The sequence below is a fragment of the Macaca thibetana genome, chromosome 20, assembly GCF_024542745.1.
Source record: "Macaca thibetana thibetana isolate TM-01 chromosome 20, ASM2454274v1, whole genome shotgun sequence".
Classification (NCBI taxonomy): Eukaryota; Metazoa; Chordata; class Mammalia; order Primates; family Cercopithecidae; genus Macaca; species Macaca thibetana.
Genome location: NC_065597.1, coordinates 71,463,689 through 71,484,825, shown reverse-complemented (window position 1 = coordinate 71,484,825; position 21,137 = coordinate 71,463,689). Strand labels below are relative to the sequence as shown.

General features: G+C 50.5%; 1 protein-coding gene across 3 annotated transcripts in view; it reads right to left on the bottom strand.

Annotated features, from left to right (window-relative positions):
- Nucleotides 1-21,137, bottom strand: part of SRL (sarcalumenin) — a 55,355-nt gene that overhangs the window by 21,776 nt on the left and 12,442 nt on the right. Inside the window, exon 1 of one of the 3 annotated variants that reach the window (XM_050774244.1) lies at nt 20,068-20,087. The exons of the other annotated variants lie outside the window; for them this stretch is intronic. The gene's annotated coding sequence lies outside the window, so the exon portion shown is untranslated. Of the gene's footprint in view, nt 1-20,067; nt 20,088-21,137 lie in introns of those variants that run through there. 3 annotated transcript variants of the gene reach the window in all.

Genomic DNA, 21,137 nt, shown 5'->3' with positions numbered 1-21,137 from the left:
GGAACTTGGTTTAATCAGAGGAGACTGACTGTCCTTTGAGCAGCAGGACACGTATAGTGTACATGACGTACATCTGTATGTACATATCTGAGATACAGCCTGCCAGACAATGCTTAAGCACTTTATATATAAAACAGTATCCTCATCATACTGAATTTTCTTAATCTTACTTGTTTTGGTAAAATGAGTATTACTCATATTCCTTTTTTTTTTTTTGAGACAAGGTCTCACTCTGTCACCCAGGCTGGAGTGCAGTGACACGATCTCGGTTCACTGTAACCTCCACCTCCTGGGTTCAAGCGATTCTCCTGCCTCAGCCTCCCAAGTCGCTGGGATTACAGGCGCATGCCAGGTTAATTTTTGTATTTTTAGTAGAGACGGGGTTTCACTATGTTGGCCAGGCTGGTCTTGAACTCCTGACCTCAAGGGATCCACCCACCTCAGCCTCTCAAAGTGCTGGGATTACAGGCGTGAGCCACCACACCCAGTCTCATATCCCTATTTTTACAGACGAGAAGACTGGAACCAGAGACATTGAGGCCCTTGTTGAATGTCACACAGCTAATAATTGGCTTGGGCCATGTGACTTCAGAGCCACAGTATCCCCTGGGAGCCTGTTAGAGATGCAGACTTTTAAGCTCCAGCCCGGACCCATTGAATCAGAATTTGCATTTTAACAAAATGGCCAGGCGAGTCCTGTGCACATTATAGTCTGAGAAGTGCTGAGCTACACCACCTCACAAACTACCCCTCAGCCAGCGATTCTCAGCATTGGCTGCATGTTGAAATCACCTGCTTTTTGGTCCCATACTTCCCTTTCTCTGCGGTTTTGATTTAAATAATCCAGGGTATAGCACCAGCATCAAGATTAAATTTTAAAAAAAAGTTCTTAGATAACACACAAAGTTGCAAACCACTGCAACTACCAAATCAAATAATCTTGACCCCCAGGTTTCAGTTCCCAGGCCCTCCCCACTCGCAGGCCCACCCCACTGAGGATCCCCATTGTGGGCTCCCACGTTGGGGTGGGTCTCCTAGGACCTGGCGTTTGCCTTTGGAACAGCAGTGGTTAAGGCTTCTCCTCTGGGAATCCAGCCCTTTCCATGGGCTCCTGTTGCCCTTCAATGATGGTGATGACCATGCTAATGAAGAGGATCGTGATGATGATGGTGGTGACGATGATGATGAGGATCGTGATGGTGATGATGATGGTGATGATGATGATGATGAGGATCGTGATGGTGATGATGGTGATGATGATGATGATGGTAATGACCATGCTGATGATGAAGTTGTGATGATGATGGTGATGATGATGATAGTGATGATGACGATGATGATGACGATGGTGATGATCATGATGATGACGATGAGGATGATAGTGGTGATAATGATACTGAGCTGAATGAACTCTAGGTCTGATGTCCTATAACATTTCTGACAGTCTCAAAAGCCCTTTTCCCTGGTAAAGGTGAGAGGGCCACACAGTCCCAAGGGGGATGAAGACTCCAGACTTTGGGGGTTCACCATGACCATGACCTTCACACTGCTGTGGGTTTCCACTCCTGGGCCCTGGGCAGGAAGCGAGGCATGTGCATGCATGTATGCACATTTATATTCAAGCTCTTCCCTGGTTTTCACAACTTAGGGCCGAGCTTCCCCTGAACTTCAGCTAAACAATTTGGAGTAAAAAGGACTGAGGATAATGGCTTCTTACACTATGACCTTTCTTCCCAGGCTAAAAATAACTGCTTCAACAGAAAGTCTCTCAATGAAACAAGCTGTCCCATTAGGCCCCAGAGCTCAGTCCCCAGGAAGCAGCTGTGCCACTGGACCTGGTTCTCCTCTTGAAGGCGCAGACAGAGGTGTGGGAGCCTCTGATTACACTCACTTCCATCCCAGGACATCTCACTTCAATCCTGGGAAATCAAGGCTGGTGTCTTTTCTGCCTCCCTCGCCTCTTGCCGAAGCACCCTATTAGCCCTGGGGCAGGGAAGCCGCAGAGGACCCAGGACACCCTGGAGAGGTGAATCCCCAGTAAGATGAGTCTTGGTCTATCCCGGGACATGAAGTGCCGCACTGTATGTGCTCCTGCCAGGGTAGCCGCCCTGGCTCCGGCCAGGCCAGGCCCAGGACTGACGTCAGGGCACAGGAATAGCAGGCCCCAACTCTGCCCAGAGACCATGGGAAGGCCCCAGCCCCACTCACACCCAGGCCAAGCACGACACACACCAATCCTGCTTCTCCCACCAGCCCCTCTGCCACCAGCCTTTCTCAGGGGGCCAGCTTTCCAGCAGCTCCCACCAGCCCTACAGCCTCACAGAGCCCCAGGCTCAGTCCCTCTCTCCTCTCTCCACCACCAACCAAACGCCCTGATTTTGTTTCTACAGCTCTGTCTCATTCCAAAGCACTTTTACATGAACTCAGAGGACTGTGAAGTTGCCAAGGGCCCTCGTGAGTCCAACTGTAAAGGAGGAAGCTCTGGCCAAAGACCTTCAGAGACTCGCCCAAGATCGGGGCAGGGGTGGGACAGAGCCCAAGTCTATGACCCTTAGTCTGGAGTTCTTTCTGCCCCCACGGAGTTCACCATGAGGTGAACTTCACCATGAAGTGCTAGGGTTCCATAAAAGTGACTCATGGGGTGAGGAAAGATCAAACAGCAGAGACAGCCACCTGCTTTGTACTTCCTGCTCTCGCTGAATTTGTGTGCCCCAGTGTCTACAGGGAAATATTGGAGGGAGACTGGCAAGTCCTGCTCCTTTACTCTCCTTGCTTCTTCCCTCAGAATATTAGTATCTGTCTAGAGCCTCCTATCCATTATTTTCTCCAACATCCCAAGACATCCGGCTTACAGCATCTTTTTTTTTTTTTTTTTTTTTTTTGACAGGTCTTGCTGTCGCCCAGGCTGGAGTTCAGTGGCACAATGAGAGTTCACTGCAGCCTCCACCTCCTGGGCTCAAGGGATCCTCCCACCTCAGCCCCCCAAATAGCTGGAACTCCAGGCGTGTGCCACCACATCTAGCTGATTTTTTTCATTTTTGTAGAGATGAGGTCTCACTATGTTGCCCAGGCTGGTCTCGAACTCCTGGCCTCAAGTGATCCTCCCACCTGAGCCTTCCAAAGTGCTGGGATTACAGGTGTGAGCCACCCTTACAGCATATTTTCACTTTGCCAGTCCACACATGCCAGGCTCTGAGCTGGGTCATCTCCTTCCCTCACGTAGGACTCCATCTTTCCAAGGTAGTTTCCTGTGCTTATTCTTCTCTGATGCTCCTAGCAGCCCTCTGAGGCAGAAAAAGCAAGGGTTGTTAACCTCTCTTGAAATGAGGAAACAGACACACGGAAGTCAGGTTGTTTGCCTCACAACTCATTCCAGGGATGGGCTGGAACTCAGGCCAAGAGACGGAGCAAAGCTCCCTGGGAGTGACCATGACCTGCTGAGCTGTTCAAGCCCAGATACCCAGCTTCTGGGGCTGGGTCAACGTGTATCTGTGTGTTTCACAAGGGGATTCTACAGAACACCAGCATTTCAGACCCTCTGCACTAAATATCGTTAGTACCAAGGGCCAGGAAGCTCTGTCTTGAAGTTGAAACTAGAGATGGAGAGAATAGAGGTCAGGACCTGTTTTGAGCCCACCTCTGGATGTTGAATATATTCAGTGCCTTCGTGGAATCAAATGTTGATTCTATTCCAGCCCATCCAAGTCTCCTTAGCACATGTTTCTAACAAGTACCTGCCAAAGTTATTCTTCCACATGACTTCTCATCCATTTGAACCAGAGCTAGCAAGTCCAAAGTCATGCGTAAGTAAAATACCTCTGGCCATTACTCATACACAGTTATGCAAATGAGTCATTAGTAATAAAATCCCCACGGAGGCGGGGCGGGGGGTGGGGGAGGCAGGAATCACTCTCCAAATCTCTGTCTGGTTCATCTGTCCCAGAGGGTGAGGAGCACCAGCTATGGCATATACATGAGCCCCATGTCTTGCCCCCATCCACTCCCTACCCCACGTTTTGGCTCTCATTGGCTGTATCTCATTGTAGCAGGGAGCGATTCAGAAAACAGAATTCACACCGCAGAACAGGCAGCCTGCCCCCTTCCTTGTTCTACATCTTGTCTCTGAACACTCGTGGACTGGGCAAACGTGGGCCAGCAGCCTCTTCCGGTGTCCTGTCTTTCCTTGACTTTATCCTACTGGGTAAACATTCACTGCTCAGGACCTCTTGCTCTTCCACCTTTTTTTTTTTTTGAGACAAAGTCTCACTCTGTTGCTCAGGGTGGAGTGCAGTGGTGCGATCTTGGCTCGCTGCAACCTCTGCCTCCTGGGTTCAAGCAATTCTCCTGCCTCAGCCTCCCGAGTAGCTGGGATTACAGATGCCCGCCATCACTCCCAGCTAATTTTTGTATTTTTAGTAGAGACGCAGTTTCACCATGTTGGCCAGGCTGGTCTTGAACTCTTGACCTCAGGTGATCCACCCACCTCGGTCTCCCAAAGTGCTGGGATTACAGGCATTAGCCACCACACCCAGCCTCTTCCACTCTTAGATGAAGTCTTAGGACAACTTTGCAGAAGGCCGTCACCCATAAGGACCCAAGAAGAGAAATTCTGGCTGGAGGAAGGCTTGTCTGCATCCTCCCAGGACCCCTGAGGTCCTCTTCCGCCATTCTTTCAGCCTTTCCCTCTTCTCCCAACACGGGTGACCAGAGTGCAGGGGCTGAGGCAGCCATTCTTGGAAGGTTTCTTTGGCTTTCCTGGCCATGCTCCTAAAGTCAAGGCTAATCCCACTGGGACAGCTTGTCCCTGGCTGGACTCTAGCCCTTAAAATGAGTCATCCAGGGAATAGGATACAACGACAAAAGTATGACAGGGCACAATGACCAAGGCAGCAATCGGAAAGAACCTTGGGATTTGGGAGTCCAGAGAGATCTTCTCGTAGACTAACTGGTATGATTTCACTCATGAACAAAACCCTAAAACCCTGATAAGTGCTTGTCCCAAGGCCACGGTGCTAGTTAAGGTAGCTGGCAGCAGTCTACTTCTAGAACTCAGCTCTCTATGGACGCTCTCCCAGCAGTGGGCCAACCAATGTCTAAGTCTACCCTAGGGCAGTGATTTCTTAGCCCACCCTCTTCCACTCTTTAAAAAGAATTGTTCTAGGCTGGGCGCAGTGGCTCCGAGAACCGTGGCTCACGCCTGTAATCCCAGCACTTTGGGAGACTGAGGTGAGAGGATCCCTAGAGCCCAGGAGTTTGAAATCAGCCTGGGTAACAAAGCAAGACCTGATCTTTACAAAAAATTTTAAAATTAGCTCGGCATGGTGGCGTGTGCCTGCGGTCCCAACTACTGGCGAGGCTGTGGTTGACGGAGCCCTTGAGCCTAGGAGTTTGAAGTTGCAATGAGCTTTGACCACACCACTACACTCCAGCCTAGGCAACAGAGCGAGACCCTGTCTCAAAAAAAAAAAAAAAAAAAAAAAAAAAAAAAAAAAGGATTAAGACTTCAACACAATTGTTTTTAGTCCATAGAGTCCTGAGAATTGACAGAATAACTTCACTCCCCACTCTACCTCCAATGCCTGGAAATTCTTGGTTTGGGAGGTAGGAAGAAATTACCAGAAATCCCACAACCATCATATATATACATGCTTGTCACTGATGCCTGGAGGAGTCATGAGTATACATGACTATTGACTTTTATTTTATTTTTATTTTATGTATTTATTTATTTTTTGAGACAGCATCTCTGTCGCTCAGGCTGGAGTACAGTGGTGCAATCTCGGCTCACTGCAACATCCGCCTCCCAGATTCAAGCAATTCTCCTGCCTCAGCCTCCTGAGTAGCTGGGACCACAAGTGCATGCAACCACACTCGGCTAATTTTTGTATTTTTTGTAGAGATGGGGTTTCACCATGTTTGCCAGGCTGGTCTCAAACTCCGGACTCAAGTGATCCACCCGCCTCAACCTCCCAAAGTGCTGGGATTATAGGCATGAGCCACGATGCCTGGCCACTATTCACTTTTGAAAGACAAATACCTCAGAAAGAACAAAACATGATATCCTAACCCCTCAGTGTGAGTCAATTACTAGCAGGGATGCTCTACAGAGCACTCAATTTTTCCAGAGATCATCCGTGCCTGCAGTGAACAGAAATCCTTGCAGGAGGCCTTGGGCCTGCTGCCTCCCTTCAGAGGGGCCTAGCTGGGGAGGAAAGGGAAAGGAAGGAGAAAGGGATGCCGGCTGGGTTCTGAGACAGACCGAGGCAGGTGGCTGGTTTCCCCCCACCTCCCAGTCCGAAGAAATCGAATCTCCCTGGGATCTGTGGGGAGGAGGTGCTGGTCTAACTTTTGGGCCCCAGACAGGAAAAGACTCACTGGAAGCCAATGGAGCCTGGCTCCCCCAGGTCTCAGTCTAACAGCTATCCTGGGTGAAGGCCAGAGCCATCTCCAGCTTGGCAGGTGAAGGGGTCAAGGAATCCAGGCCCACCCCATCCCCAATCCAGGGAAGCTGGAGGAAATCTTCTTGAGAAATGTGGGCGCTTGGGAAGTGGGTGTGACACCTTCCCTAGCCTGAGCCAGGCCCCCAGCTATATCTTTTCTTTCTTCCTGGGGCTGAGGCTCTGGCCTCCTGGACAGTGGCTGGTCTCTCTGAATGCACCTGGAAGTCAGGAGAGCTGGGTTCTGCCCCTTACTCTTTTTCTTTTTTTACAGACCCTGTCCCTTAGAAACAGGGTCTTGCTCTGTCACCCGGACTGGAGTGCTGCAGTGCGATGAAGGCTCACTGCAGCCTTCCTACTTGTCATGCTTGTCATACTTCAGCCTCCAGAGTAGCTGGGACCAGAGGCACGCGCCAACACGCCTGGCTAATTGTTTTATTTTTTGTAAAGACAAGGTCTCACTATGTTGCCCAGGTTGGTCTCAAACTTCTGGGCTCAAGCGAGCCTCCATTTATTCACCCATAAAACGCAGATAACAATACCTGCTTTGCCAGCCCCGTCAGAGTGTTTTAGACATCAGGTGGTGCTCAAAAGCATTTCAACAAATGTCAGCTAGGAACATCATTCTTTCCTAGAAGAGCAAAGACACCAGGCCAAATCCCAAATTTGCTGAGTGAGCCAAAGCAGAGCCAGCTTCAGACAAGAGCCGAGCCAGCTGGCCCTTCACACTGTTCCTTTAGCCCTCCGGGTCTGGGGGCTCAGTCAGGGGACCCAGAGCCGTCCTTCTGCCTGGGACTCCTCCTCCCTGGCTGCCAGCCAGAGGCAGCTTAGGCCGGGAGCTGCAGGGTGCCTCGGGGGTGAGCCCTGCGCTCTTGGTGAAGTTCTGGCTGGTCTGGGAACGGAGCAGGCAGAGCTGTCAACACTCCCAGGGGCCAGGAACTCGTTCTGCTGATCCCAAAGTTAACCACTGCAGTCCCTGACTCCAGCCTCAGTCAGCCCTGATTCACGAGCAACATCTGAGGCCACATGTGGCCTCCCCTCTCCCCACCACGTCCCATCTCTTCTGTTCACTCACTGAAGTGAGGTGACCCCGCACTTCACCCCCAACGCAAATGCGCACTCAGGAAGTTTAAACACCCATTCTAAGGGCCACGTCTTTCTGAGAATGGGAGGGAGGCCCTTTCTGAAGGCAGAGGGCTGGTAAGGGCTCTTCAAAGCTCTCTGAGATAGCAACACAGTCGGAGGGAGGTCATTAGCAGTGCTGTGTGGCCTCCTCATCCTCCAGGGAAGGGAGCACTGGGAGTGAGACAATCAGCCCTTCAGAAACCACTCGGGCCGGGAGAACGCAGCCAGGGCTGAGGTGCAGAGATGGGGCAGGAGCAGTTCTGGCCTCCAGTACAGCAGCGCTTTGCTTCTCCCGCACAAGTGAAATCACAGCTGATGTCTCCATGGCTTTCAAGAGCCTCGCACACCGGCCCGCTGGACCACTCGGGGCCCTGCTCCTCTGTCACCGGCAGCTCTGTCCCCATTAGCACAGCAGGTGAGAGGAAATGCCACACCCAGAGTGCCAGACAATGGGGCACACAGCCCCCGACCTGCTCACCCAGGGAGGTGTCCTCAGCCGTCTCTCCTACAACTGCCAGGGAGACCAGAGAAGCCAGAGGTTCCCAAGTCTACAAGGAGTTGATTGAGGAGGAAGGCCAGGCCTCCGGCAGAGCTGGGGCAGCAAGAATACACAAATGTCCTGCCCCGTGTTCCCCGGCTCACAGACCCTTCTGGAAAAACTGCTGCCTAGACATCAAAAGGCCAGATTTTTCCACTTTCTTTCCCAGAGGGTGTCACCGAATCCATGACAGATGGGCCCCACCGCGGGGTCCTGGCATTCATGGCCCCAGGTCTCATCTTATTTATCCTTATGGTTATTTTTGCATTCAAGGCTCTAGAACTAGAAAGAAACTTAGAAAGTAACTAGTCCAACTCTTTAACCCAACTCTTTCTTTTTTTTTTTTTTTTTTTTTTTGAGAGGGCGTCTCGCTCTGTCGCCCAGGCTGGAGTGCGGTGGCGCGATCTCTGCTCACTGCAAGCTCTGCCTCCCGGGTTCACGCCATTCTCCTGCCTCAGCCTCCCGAGTAGCTGGGACTACAGGTGCCGCCACCTCGCCCGGCTAGTTTTTTTTGTATTTTTTAGTAGAGACGGGGTTTCACCGGGTTAGCCAGGATGGTCTCGATTTCCTGACCTCGTGATCCGCCCGTCTCGGCCTCCCAAAGTGCTGGGATTACAGGCTTGAGCCACCGCGCCCGGCCCCCAACTCTTTCTTTTCACAGATGAGGAAACCAATGGCCAGAGAGGAAAAAGGAGTTTGCAGAAGTCACCAAGTGCGCTGGGACCACGCTAGAACTAAAGACAAGGTCTCCTGACCCTGAGGCCGCCGTCTTCTCATGGGGGGCCCAGACAAATACAATTTGCCCTTCTCCCTGACATTTCTAAGCTTTGCATGCCCACATCCTGCCCTGCCCCTGGGAGCTGGGGCCCCTGGCTTGCTCATCTGTCCCCCTATTGTTCCTACAAAGGACAGCCCCTTGGTGAGTCTCTGAGGGCTGTGTCAGGGAGGCCACAGTAGTGTCAAGCTGGTGCCCAGAGGAGAGCTTTTTTTTTTTTTTTTTTTTTTTTGAGACAGACTCTCACTCTGTCACCCAGGCTGGAGTGCAGTGGTGCGATCTCGGCTCACTGCAACGTCCACCTCCTGGGTTTAAGCGATTCTCCTGCCTCAGCCTCCCGAGTAGCTGGGACTACAGGTGCGTGCCACCATGCCCAGCTAATTTTTTGTACTTTTAGTAGAGACAGGTTTCACCACGTTAGCCAGGGTGGTCTCGATCTCTTGACCTCATGATCTGCCTGCCTCAGCCTCCCAAAATGCTGGAATTACAGCCACAGTGCCTGGCCTATTCCATTCTTTTCTTTTCCCTCAGCAGCCTCATGGCGACACAGCAGGCCTGGCTGCCTACTCCCTAGTTCCCACGGGACTCCCCTGAAGACAGGAAGGTTGAAGCCATGGCAGGGCTAGAGCAAGTGTACATTCCACACTCGCTGTCCCCGGGCTGACCCTCCCTGGTCAACACTGACAGCCACACGTGGCCACCTCCAGCCCATGTCTGAGGAGCTCAGTGCGCCGGCCTGCCCAAAAGGTCCTGCTCAGCCCTAGCCAAAAAAGGCCCAGATCCCTGTACTGACGCCTGAATGTGGTTTTGTATTTGTTCTACGGGGCTGCTGTGACAAAGCACTACAAACTCAGTGTCGTAAAACAATGGAAATGTGTTCACTCACAGTCCTGAAGGCCAGAAGTCTCAAATCAAGGTGCCAAGAGGGCCACCTCCTCTGAAACCCCCAGGAGAGACTCCTTCGTTGCCTCTCTAGCTTCTGGTGTTTGCCAGCAACTCTTGGCTTGTGGCTGCGTCACTCCAGTCTCTGCCTCCATCGACAGAAAGCCTTCTCTGTGTGTCTGTGTCTTTTCTCTTCCCATAAGGACACCTGCATATTGGATTTACCGCCAGCCCCACTCCAGCATGACCTCATCTTAACTAACTACATCTGCAACCACCCTACTTCCAAATAAGGTCACATTCTGAGGTTCTGGGGTTAGGACTTCAACACATCCTTCTGGGGGATGCATTCCAACCCATAACAGGTCTCTCAATAGCCCACACCACCACCTGCCTAACCCGCTGCCACCCCCTTCCCCCGGCCTGGCCCCTCACTAATCCCGGCTCACATTTCAGATCTCAGCTCTGAGGCCCATCCCTTGGGAGGCCTTCCCGACCCCTCCTCTGCTCTGTGTCCCTGCAGCACCTGTCACCTATGTGACATCACCCTATGTGACGGCTTTTTATAAAAAACAGGGTCTCACTCTTGTAACCCAGGATAGAGTGCAGTGGCACGATCTCAGCTCACTGCAACCTCCACCTCCTGGGTTCAAGTGATTCTCCTGTCTCAGCCTCCTGAGTAGCTGGGACTACAGGTGTGCACCACCATGCTCAGCTAATATTTGTATTTTTGGTAGAGACGGGGTTTTGCCATGTTGCCCAGGCTGGTCTTGGACTCCTGACCTCAGGTGATCCACCCACCTCGGCCTCCCAAAGTGCTGAGATTATAGGCGTGAGCCACTGCACCCGGCCCTTTTTTTTTTTTTTCTTTTAACCTGTGTCCCTCCATAGATGAGCAGCTTCTGGAGGCTGGAGCCTGTGGCTTGTCCCCAGGATGGTTGCAGGTGTCCAGCTGGGGCCTGGCAGATATCCCCCCACCGTAAGTACCTGCTGGCTGCACTGAGAGCACCTGACAGTAATGAGCCTTGCTCCTGGCCAGCACTTCTCAAGGTATGGCTTGGGGGCTGTTTGCAAAAGGACCACAGAGGAGCTTGGTTAAAAGTACAGTCCCTGGCGGATTTGTTCTATGAGTTCTTGGTTAAAAGTACAATCCTGGGCGGTGGCTCACGCCTGTAATCCCAGCACTTTGGGAAGCTGAGGCAGATGGATCACCTGAGGTCTGGAGTTTGAGACCAGCCTGGCCAACATGATGAAACCCCGTCTCTACTTAAAATACAAAAATTAGGCTGAGTGCGGTGGCTCCTGCCTGTAATCTCAGCACTCTGGGAGGCTGAGGCGGGCAGATCACTTGAGGTCAGGAGTTCAAGACCAGCCTGGCCAACATGGTAAAACCCCATCTCTACTAAAAATACAAAAAAAAACTAGCCAGGCATGGTGCTGCACACCTGTAATCCCAGCTACTCGGGAGGCTGAGGCAGGAGAATGGCATGAACCCAGGAGGCGGAGCTTGCAGTGAGCTGAGATTGTGCCACTGCACTCCAGCCTGGGTGACAGAGCAAGACTCTGTCTCAAAAAAAAAAAAGGGGGGCCTATTCTCAGGCCTCTGCAACAAACTCAGAGTGGGTAGGGGGCCTCAGGAATCCACCTTTTTTTTCTTTAAGAGACAGAATCTTGCTTTGTCACTCAAGCTGGAGTGCAGTGGTGGCAATCATGGCTCACTGCAGCCTCAAATTCCAAGGCTCAAATGATTCTCCCACCTCAACCTCCCGAGTAGTGGAACTACAGGTGCATGCCATCATATCTGGCTATGTTTTTAAATGTTTTTTGTAAAGACAGGATCTTACTCTGTTATCCAGGCTGGGCTCAAGTGATCCTCCCACCTGGGCCTCCCATAGGGCTGAGATTATAGAAAGATGAGCCACCATATCCAGCAAGGAATCTGCCTTTTAAATAAGTTCCTAGAAGATTCTCACACACAAGAGAGAACCACCATCCTTGGACCTTGATTATGGGAGACAATCTAAGCCCATCTACTCAGAGACCTACAGGTTACAAAGGGTGGAGGAAACTGCCTGTATGAGGCTGCACCAGTCCTGCCCCTGGGAACCGCTTCCTAGCTATGATCCATTTCCACGGCCACAGGTGGCCAACAAATGCTGATGCCCATCAGCCCCAGGCCCATCATGGGTGGGGGCATAGCTGGCCCTGCTCCCGGCCAGATGATATTCCTGGGAGGAGAATGCAGAGAGAGGATTAGCTGGTGGTCGGGGGCCCTCACAGCAACTACCATGGTTGGAACTCTGGTGGCCAGGAAGAGCTGCCCAAGGAGCACAGCGATGGAACAGCCCTGGACCCCAGGCCTTGGAGGAAGGAGAGGAGAGGAGGAGGGAGAGAGAGAGGAGTGGAAAATCAGCATTAGGAGCCCAAGTGTTCTCCCCTAATCAGCAGTGGGACCTCAAGCAAGTATTGAAACATTTCTGGGCATGTTTCATTAGTAATAAAACAGAAGAGAAAAACACCCACCCTGCCCACCCCTCAGGCTTGCAGGGCCTTCATTCCACTACTATTGATGGACTGCCTATGTACTGTCACACAGTGGGAGGAATTCTGAAAGCTGGAGAGTACTAGAATGTACAAGATATTTCTAATATTAAGATAAAGTAAGGCCGGGCATGGTGGTTCATGCCTATAATCCCAGGACTTTGGGAGGCTGAGACGGGAGGATTGCTTGAGCTCAGGAGTTCGAGACCAACCTGGGCAACAGGATGAAACCTCATCTCTATAAAAAATTTTTTAAATTAAAAAAAATTAGTGGGCCGGGCGCGGTGGCTCAAGCCTGTAATCCCAGCACTTTGGGAGGCCGAGACGGGTGGATCACGAGGTCAGGAGATCGAGACCATCCTGGCTAACCCGGTGAAACCCCGTCTCTACTAAAAAATACAAAAAAAAAACTAGCCGGGCAAGGTGGCGGGCGCCTGTAGTCCCAGCTACTCGGGAGGCTGAGGCAGGAGAACGGCGTAAACCTGGGAGGCAGAGCTTGCAGTGAGCTGAGATCCAGCCACTGCACTCCAGCCTGGGCGACAGAGCAAGACTCCGTCTCAAAAAAAAAAAAAAAAAATTAGTGTAATGGCTCACACTTGTGGTCCCAGCTATTCAGGAGGCTGAGGTGGGAGGATGGCTTGAGCCCACGAGACGGAAGTTGTAGTGAGCCGAGATTGCGCCACTGCACTCACTGCACTCTCGCCTGGGCAACAGAGCAAGATTCTGTCTCAAAAAAAAATAATAAATAAATAAATAAAGTGTCCCCAAAATGTATATCCACACAAAAACCTGTACACTGATGTTTATGAGCAGTGTGATTCACAACAGCTGAAAAGTGGAAACAGCCCAACTATCCATCAGTAGATCAATGGATAAACAGAACGTGGTCTATCCACACAATGGAATATTTCCCAGCCATGGAAAGGAGTGGAGCCTGCCACCTGCTACAACATGGCTGAACCTGGAAGACATGGTGGTAAGTGAAAGAAGTTGGACACAAAAGACCACATATTGTGTGATTCCATTTATATGAAAGTCCAGAATAGGCAAATCCATAGAGACAGAAAGCAGATTGGTGGTTGCTGGGGGAGCAGGGAGGAATGGATGGTGGAAGAGAACTGGGGAGCGAGTGCTAAAGGCCCCAGAGTTTCTTTTCGAGGTGATAAAAAATGTTCTAAAATTGACGGTGTTTATGCCTGCATGTATCTGTGAATATATTAAAAATGACTGAATTGTACGCTTCAAATGAGAAAATTACATGACGTATGAATTGTATCTCAGTAAACCTGTTTTCAAAAATAATAAAGAGCCGGGTGTGGTGGCTCACCCTGTAATCCCAGCACTCGGTGAGGCTGAGGTGAGAGGATCTCTTGAGGCCAGGAGTTCAAGATCAGCCTGGGCAACATAGGGAGACCTCATCTCTACCAAAAATACAAAAAATGAACTGGGTGTGGTAGTGTGCACCCGTAGTGCCAGCTACTCAGGAGGCTGAGGTGGGAGGATCGCCTGAGCCTGGAAGGTTGAGGCTTCAGTGAGCCCTGATTGTACCACTGCACTCCAGCCTGGGTGACAAAGTGAGACCCTGTCTCAAAGTAATAATAACAACAACAACAACAATAATAATAATAATAATAATGTGTCTGATTCTTTTCTTTCTCCAAAACCTTAATTAAACCTGTCATTTACCTTCAATATATACCCTCAATCCAACTATTTCTTAACACCCTGCCCCCGCTGGCTCTCTGGCCCAGCCACTGTCATCTCCCAGCTGGATTGTTGACGTCACCCCTTCCCGAGCTGCCTGCTTCTGTCCCTCATCCTCTGTGTGTTTCCCACACAGCAGCAGAGCAACAGGAGACCCCAACTCCACGCACTCCCTCCAATGGCTCCCACTTCATGCAAAGAAGAGGCCAACATCCTATGGTGACTCAGAGGCCCGCGCCCTCTAGCCCTGCTTCGCCTGTGACCCCATCTGTCCCATGTTCCCCATCATCCACTGTGTCCAACCACCCTGGATTTGCTCTTCAGGGCCCCTCCTGCCCCCTGTGCTTGCTTTGCTTTCTGCTGAGACTGTTCATGCTTCCCAGACAACCGTCTGACTCACTCCTTCCTCTTCTAAGTCTGCTCCAATGTCACCAGCTCCATAAGGCCTTCCCTGGCCACGTACTGAATTATTGAATATTGTCTCCTAGTCGGTCTTCCCCATCTTCCATCCCTGGTTTTTCTCCATTGCATCTACCACCTTCTAATAATCTACATAACTTACTCAGTTTCCTGTCTGTCAGGGATTTTGTAGCCCCAGCACCTAGGGCAGCCATTGGATGGATGGATGAATGGATGAATGGACAGCTGGATGGATGAATGAATGGAGGGATGGATGGATGAACAGATGAATGGATGGATGGGTGGATGAATGGAAGGATGGATGGATAAACAGATGAATGGATGGATGGGTGGATGGATGAATGGATGGATGGGTGGATGAATGGAAGGATGGATGGATAAACAGATGAATGGATGGATGGGTGGATGGATGAATGGATGGATGGGTGGATGGATGGGTGGATGGATGAATGGAAGGATGGATGGAAGGATAGATAGATGGATGAATGGGTAGGTGGGTGGGTGGAAGTATGGATGGATGGATGGATGGATGGATGGATGGATGGATGGGTGGGTAGATGGATGGATGAATGGAGGGACAGATGGATGGACAGATATATGGATGGATGGATGGATGGGTGGGTGGATGGATGGATGAATGGAGGGACAGATGGATGGACAGATATATGGAAGGATGGATGGATGGGCAGATGAATGGGTGAATGGACAGATGGATGGATAAATACATGAATGGATGAATAAATGGGTGGATGGATGGATGGATGGAAGGAAGGGTGAATGGAAGGATGATGGATGGGTTAACACGTGGATGAAGGAATGGGAGGATGAATGAAAGGAAATATGGATGAACAGATGAATGGAAGGATGGATGAGTGGGTGGATGGATGCATAATAGATAAATGGATGGGTGGATGGATGGGTGAATGGATGGATGGAAGAATGGATGGATGGATGGGTGGATGAATGGAAGGATGGATGGAAAGATGAATGGAAGGATGGATGAATGGATGAATGGATGGAAGGATGAATGGATGGGTGGATGGATGACTAGATGGATGGATGGGTGGATGAATAGGTGTGTGGGAGGATGAGTGGGTGGATGGATGGATGAATAGATGGAAGAATGGACTGATGGATGGATGGATGGATGGATGAACGGACAAATGGATGGACAGATAAATGGGTGGATTGATGAATGGAAGGATGGATAAAAGGAAGGATGGATGGTGAATGAATGGAAAAGTGGATAGATGAATGGATGGACAGACAGATGGGTGTGTTGTGGGAAGTCAGGGACCCTGAACGGAGGGACCGGCTGAAGCCGTGGCAGAAGAACATAAATTGTGAAGATTTCATGAAGATTTATTAGTTCCCCAAATTAATACTTTTATAATTTCTTACGCCTGTCTTTACTGCAATCTCTGAACACAAACTGTGAAGATTTCATGGACATTTATCACTTCCCCAATCAATACCCTTGTGATTTCCTATGCCTGTCTTTACTTTAATCTCTTAATCCCATCATCTTCATAAGCTGAGGAGGATGTATGCCGCCTCAGGACCCTGTGATGATTGCGTTAACTGCATAAATTGTTTGTAGAGCCTGTGCGTTTGAACCATATGAAATCTGGGCACCTTGAAAAAAGAACAGGATAACAGCAATGTTCAGGGAACAAGGGAGATAACCTTAAACTCTGACTGCCGGTGAGCCGGGTGGAACACAGCCATATTTCTCTTCTTTCAAAAGCAAATAGGAGAAATATCGCTGAATTCTTTTTCTCAGCATGGAACATCCCTGAGAAAGAGAATGGCCCCTGAGGTTAGGCCCCTGAAATGGCCCCTTTGGGGGCGGCTGTCTTTCATGGTTGAAAGCAAAGGGATGAAATAAGCCTTGGTCTCCTGTAGTGCTCCCAGGCTTATTAGGACAAGGAAATTCCCGCCTAATAAATTTTGATCAGACAGGTTGTCTGCTCTCAAACCCTGTCTCCTGATGTCATCAATGACAAAGTGTGCCTGAAACTTCATTAGTAATTTTAATTTCACCCCATCCTGTGGTCCTGTGATCTCGCCCTGCCTCCATTTGCTTTGTGATATTTTATTACCTTGTGAAGCATGTGATCTCTGTGACCCACACCCTATTCGTACACTCCTCCCCTTTTGAAAATCGCTAATAAAAACTTGCTGGTTTTACAGCTCAGGGAGCATCATGGAAACTGCCGACATGTGATGTCTCCCCCAGACACCCAGCTTTAAAATTTCTCTCTTTTGTACTCTTTCCCTTTATTTCTCAGACCAGCTGACGTTTAGGGAAATAGAAAAGAACCCACATTGAATATCAGGGGTGGGGTTTCCCCCAATATGGGTGGATGGGTGGGTGGGTTGATGGATGGATGAATGGATGGGTGGATGGATGGGTAGGTGGATGGATGATGAATGGATGGGTAGATGCATGGATACATGGGTGGATGGATGGAAGGGTGAGTGGATGAATGGATGAATGGATGGATGAATGGATGGATGGATGGATGGATGGATGGATGGATGGATGGATGGATGGATGGATGGGTGGATGGATGGATGGATGGATGGATGGATGGATGGATGGATGGATAGGTAGATGGATGGATGGACAGATGGGTGGAAAGAAGAATGGGTGGATGGATAGATGAATGGAGAGATGGATGGATGGGTAGACTGATGGATGGAAGGATGGATGTGTGGGTGGGTGGATGAGTAAATGGATGATGGGTGGATGAATGGATAGATGAGTGGATGGGATGAATGGGTGAGTAGATGAGTAGATGGATGATGGGTAGATGATGGATGGGTGGATGGATGGATTGGTGGACAGACAGGTGGATGGAAGGATGGATGAACGGATGTATTGATGCTGGTGGTGGCAAAATGGAAGACCTTCCCTCAACCCCACTTGGGTTCCAAGAGACAGGAGAGGACCCAGATTCAGAACCAGAAAAGTGCTTGCCTAGGAGTAGGCTGTGTCCTCAGGCCATGTCACCTAACCTCTCCAGGCCTGCTTCTCATTATTAAAAGGCACCAGAGGAGCTGCTTTCCACACCTTTCAACATGTGACAGTGACACGAACTGAACTGCTGAGTTGCAGGGCCTCCTCTTAAAGACCTTAAGATCTTATTGGAGGGAAAGGTAAGCAGGCAGAAAGATAGAACTAACTTCAGGGCAGCTCCTGAGCAGGAAAGTGAACCCAAAGGGCTTAGTGGAGGAGCCCACGAGGAAGTGAAGTCATTTGGGGTGGGACACTGCAGAAGCCCAGCCAGGTGTGTGGGGACAGTAGCTGTGGTTAGGACAGTGGGACACAGTCTAAGGAGAACCTGGGATGCTGGTCTAAGAAGAGCCTGCGATGCTGGTCTAAGGAGAGCCTGGGATGCTGGTCTAAGGAGAGCCCGGGATGCTGGTCTAAGGAGGGCCCGGGATGCTGGTCTAAGGAGGGCCTGGGATGCTGGTCTAAGGAGGGCCTGGGATGCTGGTCTAAGGAGGGCCTGGGATGCTGGTCTAAGGAGGGCCTGGGATGCTGGTCTAAGGAGGGCCTGGGATGCTGGTCTAAGGAGGGCCTGGGATACTGGTCTAACTAGGGCAGCCTGGGCTTCCTGGACCAGGCCTCCTGATCATTGGTGGCCACTTCTGAAAAGGCCTGAAGGCCGGGAACGGTGGCTCACACTTGTAATCCCAGCACCTTGGAAGGCTGAGGCAGGTGGATCACAAGGTCAGGAGTTCAAGACCAGCCTGGCCAAGATGGTGAAACCCCATCTCTACTAAAAATACAAAAATTAGCTGGATATGGTGGCATGCACCTATAATCCCAGTTACTCGGGAGGCTGAGGCAGAGAACTGCTCGATCCCAGGAGGTGGAGGTTGCAGTGAGCCGAGATCACACCACTGTACTCCAGCCTGGGCAACAGAGTGAGACTCTGTTTAAAAAAAAAAAAAAAAAAAAAAGGCTGGGCGTAGTGGCTCACGCCTATAATCCCAGCACTTTGGGAGGCCGAGGCGGGCGGATCACGAGGTAAGGAGATCAAGATCATCCTGGCTAACACAGTGAAACCCCATCTCCACTAAAAATACAAAAAATTAGCCGGGTGTGGTGGCAGGCACCTGTAATCCTAGCTATTCGGGAGGCTGAGGCAGCAGAATGGCGTGAACCCGGGAGGTGGAGCTTGCAGTGAGCCGAGATCATACCACTGCACTCCAGCGTGGGTGACAGAGCGAGACTCCGTCTCAAAAAAAAGAAAGAAAGAAAGAAAAAAAAAAAAAAGAAAGGCTGAAGACCCTGGGGCTGGGTGGAGGTGGGGACCAGTCTCCTCACTCCTGTTCCCCTCCAGAACCGGACCGAGCCACAGCCACCAGCTTCAATGGCTGCTCAAACACCCCAGCCTCTGGGTTTGGGACCCCTGCCACCCACAGTGAGAAGACACAGCCTTCTAATGGGGGACCCCTCCTTCTAGAGAGGGAGAGGTCATAAGAAAGTGAACTTCTCAGCAACACTCAAGAAGGTTCCACACACACGGTCACGTGTTCACTGCAGCATTACTCACAACACTAAAGACACAGAATCAACCCAGGTGCCCATCAACGGTGGACTGAATCAAGAAGATGTGGTACATCTACACCATGGAATACCACACAGCCATTAAAAAAAATAATCATGGCCAGGCGCGGTGGTTCACAACTGTAATTCCAAGACTTTCAGAGGCTGAGGTCGGTGGATCACGAGGTCAGGAGATCGAGACCATCCTGGCTAACATGGTGAAACCCCGACTCTACTAAAAATACAAAAAAATTAGAAGGGCATGGTGGCGGGTACCTATAGATCCAGCTACTAGGGAGGCTGAGGCAGGAGAATGGCGTGAACCCAGGAGGTGGAGCTTGCAGTGAGCTAAGATGGCACCACTGCACTCCAGCCTGGGCGACAGAGCAAGACTCTGTCTCAAAAAAAAAAAAAAAAAAAAAAAAAAATCATGTTGTTTGCAGAAACATGGATGCAGCTGGAGGCCATTATCCCAAGCGAATTAAGGCAGAAACGAAAAACCAAAGACTGTATATTCTCATTTATAAGTGGGAGCTAAGCATTGGACACATGGACACAAAGAGGGGTGCAACAGACACTGGGGACTACTAGACGGGAGAGTGAGAAAGAGGACAAGGGTTGACAAACTACCTATTGGGTACTATGTTCACTATTTGGCTGATAAGATCAACAAAAGCCCAAACCTCAGCATCACGCACTACATCCATGTAAAAAACCTGCCCATGTATCCCCTGAATCTAAAATAAAGTTCACTCACAAGTTCTTCCTCTGAGGAGCTTCTGCAGATGAGTAAGTGCTTTCGCATCCTGCACCATCTCCTGCTTGGCTGCTGTGCCCAGGGCCAAGACTTTGAGGGGACTGCATGCTGGGGCCTCGTGCAGAAGAAGAGCTGGGCCTCAGGTCACAGAGCAAGCTGGTCCTGGGCTTCCGGCTTCTTGGTCCCTTACTCTTTTCATCACACAGGCAGCCAGAACCCAGACCTCCATCCCTTTCCCCTATCTACCTCATCCTGCGTCAGAGGCACACCCCCTAGGAGCTGGGCAATTCTGGTCAATTCTCCCCACCTGGGCAGCCACCCTCCTACCTAGCACCACTGCTAGGCTGGGCTGCCTCCTGAGAATCTCTGCCCGAGCCAGCTGTCCATCCGTTCATTCAACACACTTGTCCGGATGTGTCTGCAGAGCTCCAGATCAGCCAGGGGGGCAACACATGGGCTGTGGAACAAAGAGGACCAAGGACACAGGTACTCCCTCTACCCAGTGGAAGACTGTCCCCTAGGAGAAAGCTCCCCCAAATTAGTGTCTCCCTAAAATTCATATCCACCTAGAATCACAGAATGTGATTTTTTTCTTTTTTCTTTTTGAGACAGAGTCTCACTCTGTCGCCCAGGCTGGAGTGTGGTGGTGCAATCTCGGCTCACTGCAACCTCCACCTCCCGGTTTCAAGCAATTCTCCTGCCTCAGCCCCCCAAGTGGATGGGATTACAGGCGGGCACCACCATGACTGGTTATTTATTTATTTATTTTTTGTATCTTTAGTAGAGACAGGATTTCACCATTTTGGTCAGGCTGGTCTTGAACTCCTGACCTCGTGATCCGTCCCCCCCTTGGCCTCCCAAAGTGCTGGGATTACAGGTATGAGCTATCACACCCAGGAAGAATGTGACCTCCTATGGAAATAGGGTCTTTCGAATGTAATTGGTTAAGATGAGATCATACTGGATTAGGTGGACCCTAAACCCAACGTCTGCAAGGTCCTTAGGTGACGAGGAGAGGACACAGGGACACACAGACAGGGGAGAAGGCCACATGATGACAGAGGCAGAGAGTGCAGTGATGAAGCTGCCACTCAAAGAATGCCAGGAATTGCTGGCCACCACTGGATGCTGCAAGAGGCAAGGAAGGATCCCCCTTAGACCTTTCAAAGGGAATGTGGCCCTGCCAACACCTTGATTTCAGACATCTGGACTCCAGAATTGTGAGAGAAGAAATTTCTGTGGTTTTGGCCAGGCGCAGTGGTTCACACCTGTAATCCCAACACTTTGAGAGGCCGAGGTGGGATCACTTGAGCCCAGAAGTTCAAGACCAGTCCAGGCAACATGGCGAGAGCCCTGTCTCTACAAAAAATACAAAAATTAGCTGAGCGTGGTGGTGC